Below are 17431 nucleotides of genomic sequence, written 5' to 3'. Positions count from 1 at the left end.
GACTCCTGCCCTGCCAAGTGGTACACTATCCAGTCCCTGGGCCCTTGAAAGGTGGAGCTGGTTTAAAAGGACTGAAATATACACAAAGATGCTGTGTGGGAAAATGTTTGACACACCATCCCCAAAGCGGCTGATAAACAATGCGCTGCCAGCTTTGCGGCTGAAATTGATGCTCGGCCTGCCTCGCAGCTGGAAGATTGACGCATCATGGCTGGAGAAACGACGCGCAACACCCTCTAGCAGCTGCTGATACCAACACAAACCCCACGCAGTGCAGTTTTCTGACACCATGTGACCGGATTTCAACGCAACATCGCTGTGCGTGAAAAATCGACTCAAAGCCTGCCCGAACTCGAGGTGCCCGTCCAGAAATCAATGCATTGCTCTCTTGTGAGGGAGAAAAACTACGCATTGCTGACTCAACCAAAGCACACGGTAATACAGTGAAAATACTACGAAATAGATACCATACTGGTTTAGAAAAATAGCCAATATTTATCTAAATCAAACAAGACCAAAACGACAAAAATCCAACATACACAAGTCGAGATCTGAATTTTTAAAATAAAAAGGGTCTTATTCCATAGAAAACAAAGGAAATGTTGTTTTTCTCTCCTGCAAGAGAGCGATGCATTGATTTCCAGATGGGGTATCTTGGATCAGCACAGCTTCATTATGATTTTGACGCTCAGCGACAATGCATGTGAAATCCGGCCAAACGGTGATGGAAAAACCAAGCTGCAAGGGGTTGCGTCATTTTTACTGCCACGATGCAGGTAGTGCGTCAGTATCCCATGTGTGGCTTTCACTCGTTTGTTTACAAGCTTCACCTTTCAAGGGTCCAGGGCACTGAAAAGGGCATCACTGGGCATGGCAGGGGTCTCAGCAGGCAGTCCAAGTACTGGCAGAGGAAGTCTTTGATGGCCCTGAGACTTCAAAACAGGAGGCAAGCCCTTGGAGATTCTTCACAAGCAGGAATATAACACAAAGTCCAGTCTTTGTTCTCTTTCAGGCAGAAGCAGCAACTGAAGGCCAACCAAACAAAACACAATCACAGGCAAAGGGGCAGTACTCCTTCTCTAGCTCTTCTCCTTTGCAGAAGTTCCTCTTGGGTCCAGACGTAATCTAAAAATCTGGGGGTTTGGGTCCACTACTCATACCCTTTCTACCTTTGAAGTAGACAGACTTCAAAGGAAATTCTCTGTTGTTCACAAGATCCTGCCTTGCCCAGGCATGGCTCCAGACTCACACCAGGAGGTTGGAGACTGCATTGTGTGGGGGCAGACACAGCTCATTCAGGTAAAAGTGACCACTCCTCCCTCCACTCTAGCCCAGATGGCCTATCAGGATATGCAGGCTATACCTCAGCTCCCTTTGTTTCACTGTCTAGAGGGGATGCACATACAGCCCAGCTGTCAGTCTGACCCAGACAGGGAATACTCAAACATAGTCACAAAATTCTTAAGCAAGAAAATGCCCACTTTCTAAAAGTGGCAGTTTCACGCTGACAATTTCAAAAACAACTTTACCAAAAGATGTATTTTTAAATTGTGAGTTGAGAGACCCCAAACTCCATGCCTCTATCTGCTCTTAAAGGTAAACTGCACGTATTATTTAAATGCAGCCCCCATGTTAACCTATGAGAGAAGAGAGACTTGCAACAGTGAAAACCAAATTTGGCAGAATTTCACTGTTAGGACATGTAAAACACATAAGTACATGCCCCACCTTTAACATACACTGTACCCTGCCCATGGGGCTACCTAGGGCCTATCTTAGGGGTGCCTTACATGTGCCAAAAGGGACAGTTTACACTGCAGTGGCAGGTCTGAGCCATGTTTACTGGGCTACTCACGTGGGTGGTACAACCATTGCTGCAGGCCCACTAGTAGCATTTGATTTGCACGCCCTGGGCACCTCTAGTGCACTTTACTAGGGACTTACTAGTAAATCTAATGCACCAGTCATGGAAATGCCAATTACACATACATTTTACATAGGGACCACTTGCACTTTAGTACTGGTCAGCAGCGGTAAAGTGCCCAGAGTACCAAAAACACAAAAACAGAGTCCAGCACGCAGTCAAAACATAGGAAGCAGTGTGAATAAAGAAAGGGAAATCCACACCAGGGATGCCAGGTTTAACATCATTTATTCCACAGGACAATGTCTGATATATCCCTTCCTTCCATGGTGAGGAGGTCCGTACCTGTAAATTTGAACATTTACCCAGTATGATTCAATCATGTGTGATTTGCTAAGTTTCAGACATGTTGACAGCCTGTGAGCTGAACAATGCAATAAATGTTCTTCTTTGACAGGCACATGTATGTACAGTATGTGTTTGTGTAGAAGGTTGTAATCGTGAGCTGGACAATGTGTACATGCAACATAGCCTGATATTTTTTTTTACTGTATGGTTCACATATTCTTATATGTGTACATTGCTAAATGTGAAATTTAAGACAACAGACAATTAGTTGGTGATGTGTGAATGTATTACAATGGTAAGGGTGAAAACAAACTTGTGGCAAAAAGTGACATCAATGAAAAGTGAAGGGGTCGGTCATGCTGAATAAAATCATAGGAGTGGATGCCACACCATCTGAAGTCCAAAGTCCATAGTACTTCTCTCATCAGAAATGGAATGGGATTCAGGATCAGTCCAGAGAGTGAATGTGTGGCACACAAAGGAGGACATTAAGGATGAGTTTACTTGCTGACAGTAGTGGGTGTCTTGCCATCCACACCTCCTGGATTCCTACATGGATGTCCACGCCTGCAAGGGAGTGGGGTTCAGCTGCTACAGACGCAGGGGTCTCTGAGGGTGGTTGGTCCTCTGGCAGGGCCTCCCTTTCTTTGTCACAGATATACTTGGGCTTGATGTAGTTAGCCCACAACAAGTCGTAGATGCTGGGGGAAAAGCCCTGCTCAGGGATGTTTAGATGTTCCCAGCACCCCTGTTAGGCTGCCCATATTGGAGTTATGGGACTCCATATGTTGGTTCATGTCCCTCTGCAGCTGCTTGATTTCCCGTAGTCGGTTAGCACCTGGCCCATCACACCTTGGGACTCATGATGGACCCCCAAGACTTGGCTTATGGCATCCTGGCCGTGAGTGGCCTCAGTGGCCTCACTCTGGCAGCCCACACCACCCCTGCCATGGACCCTACCAACACATGCCTGTGTCCTTGGCACAGTGTGACCTCTCCAACTAGATCCTGGAAGCTAAGTGTCAGGATTGTTGGTTTGCACCTCAGGATTCAGGACCGGAGGGCACAAGATGGTAGTAGTTATGCTAGGGACATGGGTTGGGGGCACAGTGTTGTCTGTGATGTTGAAGCAACTTGGGAGGGAGGTGTTGGTGTAGGCACAGTGAGACTCACTGTTGCCATCTGACCAGGCTGCCCAGATAGGCCCGGACCATCATCCATATCCACATGTCCAGGAGTGTCGTCATCACTGAGGGCTTCATCCAGAGGTTGGTTATGAGTCTGGTTGGTGGACGATATCTGTCCTGGTGCTTTTCCATCTCGATCTGTTGAGAAATAGAGTACAATATTATTGGTTGGAGTGTGGAACTATATCCAAAGGTTTTGTGTGACTGCAAGTAGAGACCTTGGACACTCTTAAGTGGTAGGTTTGCTGACTGTGCATGGTATTGAAGTTGTTCACAATACATGTGTGAAGCTTGAAGAGACTATTAGACTCAAGCATTTTATTAGATGTGGTGATTAGTTGCACTTTAGATGAGAGAATGAATATGACATCTTAGAAACAGTTAAGCCAACACAGTAGAGAAGAGATGCGTATTTGACTATTCCAAGGCCTAGCTGTGTGAGATACAGGTAAACACACAACTTTGTGGTATATGAAGCTGTAACCATCATGTGAGCAGTGCTGAGTCAATATGTTAACTGCCACTACCAATCTGATGAAGCTGCTTAATACATTAGGAATAGTTGATATACACACTTGGTAAGGTTTAATTCCTGTCCTCAGTAGTTTCACTTTGAGATACCAGGACAAGAGCATGCTAGGAGATCAGACACGTCTCTGAGTTGAGCATGATGTGTAGATTGCTAACTCCTTGGGGAGGGTACATAATATGAGAGATGGAACACAGGTGTATTTCTACAAGTGCAGGAAGGTCTGTTGGTTAGAGGTACAGAAACAGGGCCTCCGGGTAGTTGTAGTCATGTCACTTGCTCCCTCCCCATACTACACAAATGCTAAACTGCCAGAAGAGGGTACGTAATTTGAAAGATGACACAAAGATATATTTGGACAAGTGCAGGAAGGCCTGCTGGTTAGAGGTACAGAAACAGGGCCTCCTTGTACTTGTAGTCATATAATGTGTAACCTCCCCACATTACACAAATGCTAAACTCACAGGGAAGAGTACATCATTTGAGAGATGGCAACTGGTATTTGGACAAGTGCAGGAAAGCCTGTTGGTTAGAGGTATAGAAACAGGGCCCCGGGTAGTTGTAGTCATGACACTTGCTGCCTCCCCACACTACACAAATGCTAAACTGCCTGGGGATGGTGGATCATTTGAGAGTTGGTACACAGATATATTTGGACAAGTGCAGGAAGGCCTGGTGGTTAGAGGTACTGAAACAGGGCCTCCTGGTAGTTGTAGTCATGTCACTCTCTGTACTTCCCAAAACTTGACAAATGTTTAGTCTTACATATCTGTTGCCACACTGAAGTTAGTTTGGCCATACATTTGCATGTTGATACATACCATGGGTCCTTGTATGACCTTTTGATGTTGAAACACTTACAGACCACATTCTAACACATGGCATGTAATAGGGATTGATACTTGTGATGTTATGTACAACAATGCACATTGACAAGCTACATCTCTGCAACTCTGAGTATTGCATTTTGGAAACGTAAATGAGCACAGTGGCAAAATGTGAGACGTGAGCATGCAGGACATTGAAGATTTCTGACAATTCTTGTGTCGTAATTTACCAGACTCCACTCCCCCAGCTATTCCTTTCAAGCCCTCAGGATGCAGGATGGCCAAGACCTTCTCCTCACAGGGAAAGAGTTGTAATTGGGCATTAGGAGGACCACCTCCAGTCTTATTGGCCTCCATGGGTTGCCAGGGACTTACTTAAAAATATAGCGATACAGAGAGTAAATGGACAAAAGTGTGTGAAAGGTATTCAATAGGATGGTGAACAAAAGGGGTGCATTATCTGTCAAGGATGTGAAAAACAATGGGCTCTGGTCTATTTCTTGCAGTGGAGAGGCAAAGGATCATGGTCTGGGAAGGGGTCTGTTTTATAGTGTGTTTTGCAGGTGTGTCCACTAGGCCAATATGTCAGCTATGTTGTTTATGAATCCATTCAATGGGCACTTGCCTGTTGCTTTGCTGAATGTGTACTGTGGTGGCTGAGCACGAGACCGCCATATTGACTTTTTTAAATGGGCTCGGCTGTTGCACGCAGCCATGATGGCGATAGAGTTTGCACTGCCAATTGTAGACCGCCGGGCAGCTGGCAGCAGCCATTTTTTTTAATGTTAAGTGGTTCAGCCTACATACATTGTAATATGGCAGTCTGGAGACCACTGATGCAGTGGTCTCTTTGGGACTGCCACCTTGGCGGTCTGGGGCTCTGACCACCAAACTCGTAATTGGCCCCAAAACTTGGAGATCACACTGTTAAACTGTTTTTTATTGTCATGCTGTCTCAAAAGTAATTGTAGGAGGCTTGCCCTCTATGTAGCGTGCAAAACTAGGCACACTGTGTAGGGGGTCCAGGCAACCAAACGTTGGTTTCCAGAGGTAAAAACTAGATCACCTAATGCTGTAATTTTTTAGGTAGCTTGGTCGGACAGTTAGGCCAATCTTGGAGAAGTGCAAAGCATTTGTTGTACTCACAGTATCAATCATGCAACTCACACACTCAAAGGAATAACTTGAGACCAATTTATAAATATACTTCAGATTTCTATATCAATTTTAAGACCAAGATTATCAAAATTGGTTAAGTACTTTTAAAGATATGAATTTTTGAAGTTTCAATAAATGCAGTTTTTCTGTGCATAATTATGCACCATATGAATCAATAGGAAGACATATTTAAAAATGCATGTAAAATCACATGGTTGCTTTACCAAGTTCCACTTTTGCAGGTTTGTCGAGGTCATCGGTGGGCACGCTGTGCCAGCGGGAGGAGTTTGAGCGTCTCCCGATTCTGGAGGGAGCAGTGGTGAAAAGTGTCTTGGAGCTGGTGCAGGGCCACTGAGGGGGACCACTTGGAAAAGGTCTGCTCCTGCAAGGTTAAAGATGGTTCTTTGTTCTGTTCATGCAGATTTAAAGGTGGTGCCTGGGGGGCCACCTTGGAGTGTCAAGGTTGCAAGGGGTGAGGGACCCTAGAGCACAGTGACTCTTCATTGCAGGGCACAGGGTGGCTGGATGCAGAGCGAGTAGGGGATCCAGAGGCTGTGCGCAAATGAGCCCTCTGGATCTGAAGGTAGGTCTCTTTGAATGTTATTTACAGGACAACAGGAGGTCCAGGGTGTTACTGAAGTCCCTGACTAGGGCTTCCTCCTGGTCCTTTTTCAGCTCTAGGCGAGCTGGTTTTCCTGGTGTCTGACGTCAGCTGATCAGTACCCAGGGTATTTGTATGGTCCAGGCCACTGGGCTACCAAACATGGCACACTTGCAGGGTTTGTCCTCATGGTTGTCAGTGTGTTGTTGGGTCTGGCTGCGATTTTTGGCTTGGGAGACATCAGCCAGTCACTGAAGTGAGGGTTGTTGGTTCTTGGGTTGTTACCTCCACTCTGGAGGGAGTTCTTGGGTGATTGGTGAAGAGAAACTCTGGGTTTCTTGAGGTCAGTCCAGTGTCCAGCTTCTCTGCAGCAGTGATTGCAGGGTACTGGGTGCAGCAGGCAGGGTTTGGTGCTTTTTCTTGTGCAGCAGGTCCACAGATCTCGTGCCTGAGTTCTACTTGGAGCTGGTCTTCTTTGTGACCTTTGAATCTGGTTTCTTTGACCAGGGGTGCTCACTAAATACTGAATTTAGGTGGTGTTTTAGGGGGAACCTGGTAGTGTCCAATGGGACACTTACCTTTGTGTGGCTACAACCACTATAGTGACCACTTCCTGTGGGAAAGGTCACTTCCCTAAACCTAATTGGCTATTTTACTTCCATCTAAGATGGAGGTTAATAAAAAGGAGGGTCCACCTCACAGATAACATCTTAGGGGTGGTGTATGCCAGGTGAGGCCACTCCTCCTATCGTTTGTGTGGTTTCCCACCTTTGCTCCACCAAAAGTAGGGGTTTGTAAAGGAGGAGGCCATCTGTTGCTAGCAGAGGGCCTGGGGATCAAGTTTCAAGGGAGGTAAGCCCTTTGAAGCTCACCGCCAGGGCATTGCACATTCCTGCAGGGGGTGTTAGCTCCTCCACCCAGGAAGGGCATTGTTTTTTAAACCAAAGAGACAGGGCTCTCCCCCAAGGTTTTATATTAGCTCTATGAAGGTGGCATGCTGGATAGAACCAGTCAGCAACCTTGCCAGGGAAGTTAGCTTTTGCAGGGGGCACCTCTAAGGTGACCCCTGGGTACATTTAGGGATAAATCCAATAATGGTACAAGTTTGGATTTAGCATTCTGAATTGTTTGATACCAAACAACCCAGGGTTCAGAGTGGCCATGATGTAGCTGGGAAATTCATGTTGACCAGTGTCCATCACATGTATTAAAATGGCTGCTCTGTTCACACACTGTGTCCCAGGTTTGGCAAGGACACAGTTGGGTCATATTGCTCAAGCAGCTATACACTCACATATAATATAGAGCACCATACCTTAAGGCTGTAAGGCCTGCCAGAGGGGTGTCTTACCCATAGTAAATGCAGTGTATGGTAGACAGGGCACAAAAGCAGTGTGCCATGTCGAGTTTGTGTTTTAGGTTTGCACCAGGGCACTCAGCCTGCAATGGCAGTGCTGGGTGCATCTGATTGCATGACCCTAGAGGATGGCACAATCAGGGCTGCTGCCTTCATGGGCCTACCCAGAGTGCCCCATGCCCTGGGCACATATGTACCCACTTACTAGGTAGTTAAAGGTGTATCTAATTGTGCCAATACATCACACCAGTTTTAGGGAAAGAGCTCTGGCCCGGGAACCTGGTTAGCAGGGGCCCTAGGCACTACAACTTCTAGGCTACATTAAACATTGGGCAAAACTTGGGGGGCTAACCATGTCACAAAGAGGCCCTTTCTCACAGTAATGTGAGAACCAATCCAAATTTCAAACTAATTTGTCAGCTAGAAGGAGTTTTTTAGTGATACCCTTGCTCAAAATCTGATCTTTGATTTGATAGTCAGCAAAGTTAACCAAACATCATTCTCGGAGAGAGAGAATTATAATGTAAGGGAACTCCACGTACCTTCAGAAAAATCAGGCAAAACATATTGCTTGAAATTTTACACATAGGGGCACTACACCCAATCCATCCTCCTTATATTCTGGAATTCCAATAAACCACAGATTGGAAGGATGTGAATGATTTTCCATTTTCTCCTGTTTAGTTTCCAGATGTAAGAAATCTTCTGTGTACTACAGAAGATTTTGTTAAAATGAATGATGAACATCGTCACTACTAGAGATATGCCATTCTAGTTCTGCTGTTGTGAACTCAGGACCCAATTCACAGAGGTAAACTCAGACCTTAAGTCTAAACTTAGGGCCTGATTTAAATATTGACGGTATTACTGCCAATCCACCACATTGGTGGACCTGGGAACTCCATCAAGCCGACGGTGATATGACCACCATATTTAGCTGTATTGCGACTGAGATGCCGACCGCCACAACGGAGTGGTCTTCCTAGCCAGCAGGCTGGCGGATTCCCACCAAGCATATTTAGATGGTACAGTTCTACAGGAGGTGTGCTGGTGGTGGATTGCTGATGGAGGGAAGCTGCTTCGGGACCCAATGGGCACCATACAATGGCAGTGGCTATGGAATAGAGATAAGTCACACACACACCGAACCTTGGCCATATGTGTCCAAGTGCACAACACACTACACAACACACTATACACACTATTATCCATTGCCATTACACCACAACACAACACGTACATGCTGAAAACACACATTGCCATACATCCATGACACAACTTACACGCATGATTTATACTGCACCCACACCTGACACAACCACAACAACCAAAATAACTACACACTCATCTACACAAAAACACTCACACAAAAACACAACTGCACACATCACAATGACCACCACACAACAACAACACTCACCTGAATGTTGCACGCAGCAGCACAACACACAACCAAACATACACAACAAAAATCAGACTCATATGCAAGTGGCACACATACTAAAACAACTACTCTAGGTCCCTCCACCTCAACCAGCCCATCCAATCTCACACACATATACACATTCTTACTCACATACACAACTGGCAGCACAACATTACAGGTACAGGTCCCCTTGTAATGTGCACACATGTACATAGTTGACAAGTGTGATTGTAATGTTATTGTGGTGTCAGCATTCATCTGGCAATGAATACTGACAATAAAAATGGCATTTGTGTATGAGTACAATATGTATCTAAGCATTTGCAATGCAATGGGTCTCGCATTTCTCTTAGACCAATTAGTAGTTGTAAACTCCCAACCGGACTTTTCTTGCCTCATTAAATAAAAAAAACAAAAACGAGCACGATCGTGCTGCTAAACAAGCAAGATCCCTCTCCAAAAAAAGAGAAAAAGTAGTCCACAAACCCGACAGAAAACAGCGAACCTCGTATGTTTTCAGTACTGGGTCGCTGCACTCTAGGAGGGCTAACCACCGGAAAAGGCATGAGGTATGCATGCCTTCCACTAATGAAAGCAAGCAGATTTTAAAAGGCAAGCCCACAAACCAATGAAAGACACTGACGTGACATGGATGGGACTCGGAACCCTTTTCTAACTACTACAGCGTCACAAGCAATACGCATGCGCAAGCACATGCTACGCAGGCTCGACCCTTAAAATGACTTTGACATGTAAATGACAGTGGTGGTCCCGAGCGCACGTGCAGTGACCACACAACGTATCCAGGCAATGTAGGTTCACTATCTTTGAGTCTGGCACTGGGGTTGGAGACGGGGTTGTGTTTTCTGAGTAGTCCTGAGACAGCAGCAGTGTAAGGTCTTGTCCAGGCATGTCCAGTCAAAAACTTAAGTGGAATCAGGAAAAAAGGTACGTTTTTACCTCATTTCCCCACTAATCCGCCAACTCATCCGTGTAGATGTTGAACTGCCACAGCTGGCTTGGCAATAGGGCACATCAAAATCCTCTTGGTGGTAAGAGTGGCTGGAGTCCCACCACCAGCCACTATTTCCAATGGTGCTATCGACGCGGGTGGAGATTTCTGGTGGAGTCAGCGGGACTCGGGAGGCTGATTGCCTATGGAATCACCAACATCTACATCGGACAGGCTGACCGCCAAGCCAGCAGATGGGTTTTCCGATGGAAAACCAACAGCGGGACCGTTACCGCCAACATCTAAATCAGGCCCTTAGACTTTAGGTCTAAATTTTGAGTTTGGTCTAAACTTAGACATCTGGTCTCAGTTTACCTTTGTGATTGGGACATTATTTTGAAACTGCTTTAATTCTATTATCTCTGAAAGGATCGTTTCCATAAGCAATGTGAACATGGTTTGACTACCTTCTAATTGAGAAGCACATTGTACTGCAATAGATACATTGGATTTTTGTGCTTTTTCAATCTGGGTTTCACAGCTGATAGCTGTATGGATTGCCCAATCACTTATGGTCTAACTATGGTTTGATTGTAAGCTAAATCCTGAATGATTGAGTCAGGCACTGGTACAATACTTTGATGATGCCATTACATGTAACAATTCAGGGTGGTAAAAATGTGAGTAGCTTGGGCAATTTCACTAATTGTTAGTTGGGTTTCACTTACTTTCCATTGCTGTCATATCCACTAGCAGAATCTTTTACAAATGAACTATGACTCTAAATTAGTGGGTATAGTTTTGAAGTGTGATTCTAAGCCAGATTAGGTTCTAAGAAAGATGATCCAGCAGCATCTGTATGTAATGAAATCATCACACTACCAGGTTCTTGTGTGGAATATAGACAGATTAATGCCCTAATTATTTGAGGTGTCGTATCTGCACATAGGCTGAGTCTGTCAATGTCATGGCTGAGCTGAACTGCAGGTCATATTTATGAAGACTTTGCATTGTACTTGTATCACGTACGCTGAGACAAGGACAAGGAAAAGGCTTTAATCAGATTTACAAAACTAAGGTTTGTATGGCCTTGCTGGCTTTGCAAAGAAATGTAAAACACAAGAGCTGCTTGTGCTGCATTATGCTACAATTTAACTTGGGAGGTGTTTCACAGGTAGACCATGGGTGTTCTCATGCATCCATCCATGAATTCTGGCACATTCCCAGGTTTACTAACAAATAGTTAGCCTTGGAATGTATCAAAATGCTAAGCCATCCTAGGTGAGGGGTAGAGTAGAAATATCTTTATTTCTCCTCATAATTTTCTCTTCCCACGTGTGATGCATTCTGCAGCACACATTGAAAGAGGAAAATGCCTCTAATTGTTTTTGTGCAGGAAGATTTCCCTTCCTGCACAAACACAATCCTGGCCGTAATGCAGGCACTCTTGCACTATGGTGCAAGGGTGCCTGTATTGGCACTATGTTGCACACAATGCACCAGCGCTACGAGGCAGCATTGTAGATATGGCACATTTCTGCTGTCTCTTATTCACGCAATGCAGAGTAGCGTAGCAACTTTGGTTGCTGCCCTGCATTGAATGAATAATTAGTAAACCTGCCCCTTACCTCTAACAAGAATTTTCCGAGGACGCACAATGTGTATCTCATCAAGTTTCTGGGGCTGTACTTGTGTCTGGTGTTAGGTTTCATTTAATTGTGCACTAATTAACTCTCCCCAATTATTAGATGACATGGGGGTCATTACAACCCTGGCGGTACAGGACGGCCAGGGCTGAAATGACAGAAGCACCACCAACAGGCTGGCGGTGCTCCCATGGTCATTAAGTCCGCGGCGGAAGCGCCACGGTCGCACCGCCCGGGCCGGCGGTTTCCTGCCTCAATGGCCCCGGCGGTAGTAATCCGCCAGGGCAGCGCTGCTAGCAGCGCTGCCCAAGGGGATTACGAGTCCCCCTACCGCCAGCCTTTTCCTGGCGGTTTGAACCGCCAGGAAAAGGCTGGCGGTATGGGGAGTCATTGGCCCCTGGGGGCCCCTGCACTGCCCATGACACTGGCATGGGCAGTGCAGGGGCCCGCTGACAGGGCCCCATGCGGCTTTTCTCTGTCTGCTCTGCAGACAGTGAAAAGCGAAGCGGGTGCAACTGCACCCGTCGCACGGCCGCAACACCGCTGGCTCCATTTGGAGCCTGCTCCCATGTTGTGGCCCAGCGGGGATGTCATAATGGGCACCGCGGGAGTGCAGCCGCATTGGCGGCCGCACGGCGGTTACAACTTGGCGGGTGGCGGTTGCCATCCGCCAATGTTGTAATGAGGGCCCTAGTGCTTGATTTAGTGTTTGGCAAATGGGTTTATCCATCGCAAATGTGACAGATATCCCATCCACCTTATTGGAAGTGCCATAGGATGTAATGCACTTGTAATAAGGCGAACGGGATTGCTGTCATGTTTGTGACAGAGTAATACATCCGTCATACTCTACACCAGGCCCACAGTCTCCTTATGTACTCAGTGGTCTTCAGACTGCCTTCTCCAGGTTGTTGCCTGAGCTTGCTTCATCTTGCGAGGGGTTCCTCGTTGGTGGGGCTTCATAGGGCAGAGGAAGAAAGACAGGAGAATAGACAGAAACTGGTCACCTGCCTAACTTAATGTGCAAAAATAAGCCATCTCTCAACTGTATTTTGGCATGATCCCATTCACAGTTACAGTTCCGTGGGTTTGTTGCCTCACTTACTGCCAGGATGGTTCTAATGAAAATCTGAATTCACTTCAATCCACTTAAATTCATGTGCATCAGCAGTGTGGCTACTTAAGGAGTTGAAAAATGGGCAGAAGCATTTAGTAGTTAAGAAGAAACACTATCATTGACTTTATCTTCAGGGGTGGCCGCTGATGCTGGGCATCGGGGCTTTGCCCTCCCATTAATTTGAGTCATGTGGATGGTAATTGCAAAAGGCAATTACAATCCAAATTTCTTTTAACACAATGCCTTAGCATCCCGATTGTTATGGTCTAACAAGTTAGGAGTCAGGGAGTTTTCAAGAGGTAGACGCCCTATTGCGCATATACTATCTGATTATGGGTGAGGTTAGCAGACTAAGGGTTGGATGGTGCCAGTCCTGGCCTGAAATACTCAGGGTTCTTCAGGTACCACCCACTGACGATGCACAGCAGCGTCAATTTGTAAAGCAGCCCCCGGGCATTTAGGGTATCAGCCTTATATTGCTTATTATTCTTATAGCTGCTGCGCATGTGACCTCATGTCAAAGATCCACAAATCATGATTCTATGATGCCCGATCATATGGATCTGTAGCATGCTGTAAATAAAAACACTGTGCATGCTTCTTTGAGACTCATGTCGTTCGTAATGAAAGGTGGGCAGGTGTCAAGAATAATTTGTGTGCAAAAATTCCTTAAGTCGTGTTACACCCAGCCCCACCACTTTCATATTCCACAAGCCACCAGTGTTCGTCTCCACCATGAAACAATGTAGCAGGGTAGCTGCTCCCCTAACTCCCAGACAGAGCTTTAAAACAGAAATGTAGTCAGGATCTTTCAACAAGCAACCAATAGCAGTTTCTCAGCCACCTTCTTGAGACAGTGTAGCAATACCACAGTATTGCAATGCTGTATTCACCCTCAAAATCTCAGACAGGAATTTAATACACAAATGTATCCAGGAAACATCCAACAAGTAACAAATATGAGTCTCTCATCCTCTTTGTTGAAACAATGTACCAGTGCCGCACTTGTGTCTTCAATCTCCCACTGCAGGACCACCACTCAGAGAGTCAGGAAAACTGCACATCACAGACAGACCATCATGGTATCATGGCCAGTAATGTTCACAATTTGAGTCTGATGGTTTGCCAAAGGGCCAGAAATTTGGCAAAATGGTGCTGGACTGCTCATATTGGAGCAGCATCAGAATCGATTTGCCTATGGCTGGGTCAAAGTGAGATGGCATAGTGTGCAAAATAACGATCAACTGAGAGGCGGCCTGAGTAATTACCAGTGGCTGATATTAATTCAAGCATTCCACCCATCACTTTTTTGTATACTTCAGTGTGGTACCCTAAGTGTGATGAGTATGCACACAATTGATCCTGCGATCACTGTGCCATGGGAATCCTATTGAAGAGCCACAGTCAGCAAGAAACCGGTCTTGGGGTGCTTTTTTTCAGTCCAGGGAGATCCTAGCTTTGCATCTAATCAGGAAGGTCATTGGATTATGGTTTCTGCTCTGATCTACAATGTCAAATTTACAATAGTTAGCTATTATGGACCAACTGAAGATGATTCCAGCTCTCTGTAGCAGCTATGTATTTCTTTGATGAATTTTTTGTGTCCATTTGATTTTGAGAAGTCATTTTAATTATTTGCCGTCTACTATACTTGACACGTCTCGAAAAGGTAAAGAACATCTTAAACCAAGAACCTTCAAAATAGCTTTCTCAAAGAATAAGTATTGTCCTAATAATCCTAAATTGAGACAAGGTTCATGTTTTTATAAATATTATGAAAATACAGCTGCTCGAGTGGATTTATTTTGATGTCTAATTAGAATAAAATGACAAACACACTAAGATCAAAATAAATAATGTTTCTTTTCAGACCATTTATTTGTTTCAACTCAAACTGTGTTAAATTCAACCCAGTCTCCCATTGATGGACCTTTAGTAAAATTTTGTTAACTGGTACTAACAAACCCTCAGACTTTATAAAGGAGTAGTTTGAGCAAAATGGTCACCACTAAAATTTCCAATGTATAGCCATGCTTTAAGACTGCCTCACAGGTCTGAATCATTGTCAACTCTTCTGCACTGCATAAGAAAAAGAGTTGCAATTAGCTCAAATGCAGACTAACTTTGAATTAGCTGCCTCTCAGCCACTAAGTACAAGGTCCTATGAAGATAGGGTATACCTGAAAAAATAGCATTAAGCATTAAAAGACTCTTATCTTAAAGAACAATAATTTAACAACAAATAGTATGGCAACAAGTCTATGAAAGTTTCCTCCAATCAAAACTTTATTAAAGCGATTACAGACCATGGTAACTAGCAGCTAAAACAAGGATATGTTTTTTTAAGTCACTTTATCACGCAAAAGACACGGAAATGACACAATCACCAGCTCTCGGATCGTACAAAATTTGGATAAATTACCCATGCAAAGAAATTCTTCTGAATAAAACCAAACTGCGTCAAGACTCTGAAACTAAATTAACATTAGCAATAGGTAAAAGGCTTGTAGCAAGGATATTTTCTAAACAACTTGCATGCATTTGAAGGATGTGTTTTGCTTTTTGTGTAATAATATGATGAATGAGGGCTCCAGTCCTGACGCTTCTTAAGATCCAAGTTAGCTTTTTAGAATAATAATAAATAAATAAATAAAAGCACGGAAGAACTCGGGTCACACTGACCTTTAAATCTGTGGAACAGACTATAAAGTGTTTGCCCAAGCATTAGCCCAATGGTACCCAGCCTGTGACCCGGGGACCCTTGGGGGTTCGCGAAGCCTCCTTAGGGGATGCGCAACTGCTTAGAAAATTAAATAATATTAACATTATTAACATTAATAAAGTGTATATAAATAAAGTGGCTAAATTTTCAACTGAAAGTGTTAAAACGTACTGTAAAGATCAAGGAATTGGAGGCTTAAAATTAAATTAGTATCCTCAAGTTGAGTCATGAGAGCCATGCAGGTCTTGGTGCGTCAGACCTTATTAAGTAAACTTACAAGGGAGACTCGAATAGGCCGATGGACCTTTTGACTCGCTTTGAGGTTTTCCCACCATATATCCCGTACATGCAACGGATCAATGCCCAATAACAATCAATAACATTAGCAAATCAATAGGAGTCAGTAGTTGTCACACACCATGACCTTGCAGTCATGAATAACCACACCTTTATGTAAAAGTTAGAATGTTTATTTCTCCATATCAACAATAATAATGTCACATAGCTTAGTCTCAAAATCAATTGATGAACATACAGAAACAATACTGGCTGTCCAAAGCGGCAAATTAATCGCAATCTAACCAAAGCTTGAGCTACTACACATTGTAAAGTTATAGTACAAATTAATAGCAAGAATAACTGCGCAAACAATATTACATACATTTAGGTTCAGCAAAGAAAAGACATCAGCTGTTACTACATGTAGCGAACTTCATCAGTGAGGATCCTTACTAACACCAGATTAGAATAGCATGTTTGGGCTTCATGCAAAACAATTTAGTCACACAAATGTGAGAAAAACATCTAACTATGGCTCAATCAAAATAGCGGTTGGTACCTAGAAACAAAAGCAAATAGACAAAGCAAACAATATCATAGTCAGTATGCCTCTCCTCAATTTGGATCAGCAAGCTGTGACAGTCTTCGTCATCAGGACATCAGTCTGGTCAGTAGGGCATCAGACTCTCAGTCCCTCTAAGCAGGAAAGCTAAGCACGTCTCTTCTCAAGACAGTCAGGAAAGTAATGGCGGTATCTCCTATCTGTGTAATCTGGCTAAGTTAGATTTCCTAAAACTACTTCCCACATCCTAATTGGTCAGGTGATCTCATGTTCATACTTGGTCCAATGAAACTAAAACTTCAAAGTTACAAATTTACTAGTACATGGTTCACATATCGATGATTGGCTCCTCTTGTGCAGCTCCCGTCATTCGGCTTGTCAGGTAACAATATTGTTGCAGCTTATACTCCAGTCAGAGTCTTCATTGCTTTCCCCTGGGAGAGTCAGTCTCACACATACTGCATTAAACATTGTTGCACTAGCAAGTACATCATCTTCTAGCAAGCAGTTCACATGAGAAAGACTTTTAGCTGCAAGCACATGGACAGTACAGTGGAAAATCACAATTTAATTCTCTAAGCTGACATTTTATTAAACGCTTAAGCAATGCAGTTTGACATGAACCATGCAACTAGGCCAAGACCTTGCTAAGTTAAGGTTTACAATTAATAAGGCTAATACATAATGTGTAACCTTTAATATGCATTATTACTACATTAGTCAAACATAAGCTCAGCATTTCATATAAATAAGCCATTAATAAGTACACTTCGTGAACATTGACGCCCACTCAGGTGGGCGCACCTTCAAATGTGTGCATTATTTTTATCTAAGTTATTACATTTTCTATGCAAAT

General features: G+C 44.2%; 1 long non-coding RNA gene across 1 annotated transcript in view; it reads right to left on the bottom strand.

Moving 5' to 3' along the window:
• Nucleotides 1-2480: 2480 nt before the first annotated feature.
• LOC138285352 (uncharacterized) overlaps nt 2481-17431 on the bottom strand; it is a 28240-nt gene continuing 13289 nt past the window's right edge. Inside the window, exon 2 of the long non-coding RNA XR_011201576.1 lies at nt 2481-3537. This is a non-coding gene — a long non-coding RNA (uncharacterized lncRNA). The remainder of the gene's footprint in view (nt 3538-17431) is intronic.

This window comes from Pleurodeles waltl, chromosome 1_1, assembly GCF_031143425.1.
Source record: "Pleurodeles waltl isolate 20211129_DDA chromosome 1_1, aPleWal1.hap1.20221129, whole genome shotgun sequence".
NCBI classification, from domain to species: Eukaryota; Metazoa; Chordata; class Amphibia; order Caudata; family Salamandridae; genus Pleurodeles; species Pleurodeles waltl.
This window is presented reverse-complemented; position numbering and strand designations above follow the sequence as displayed.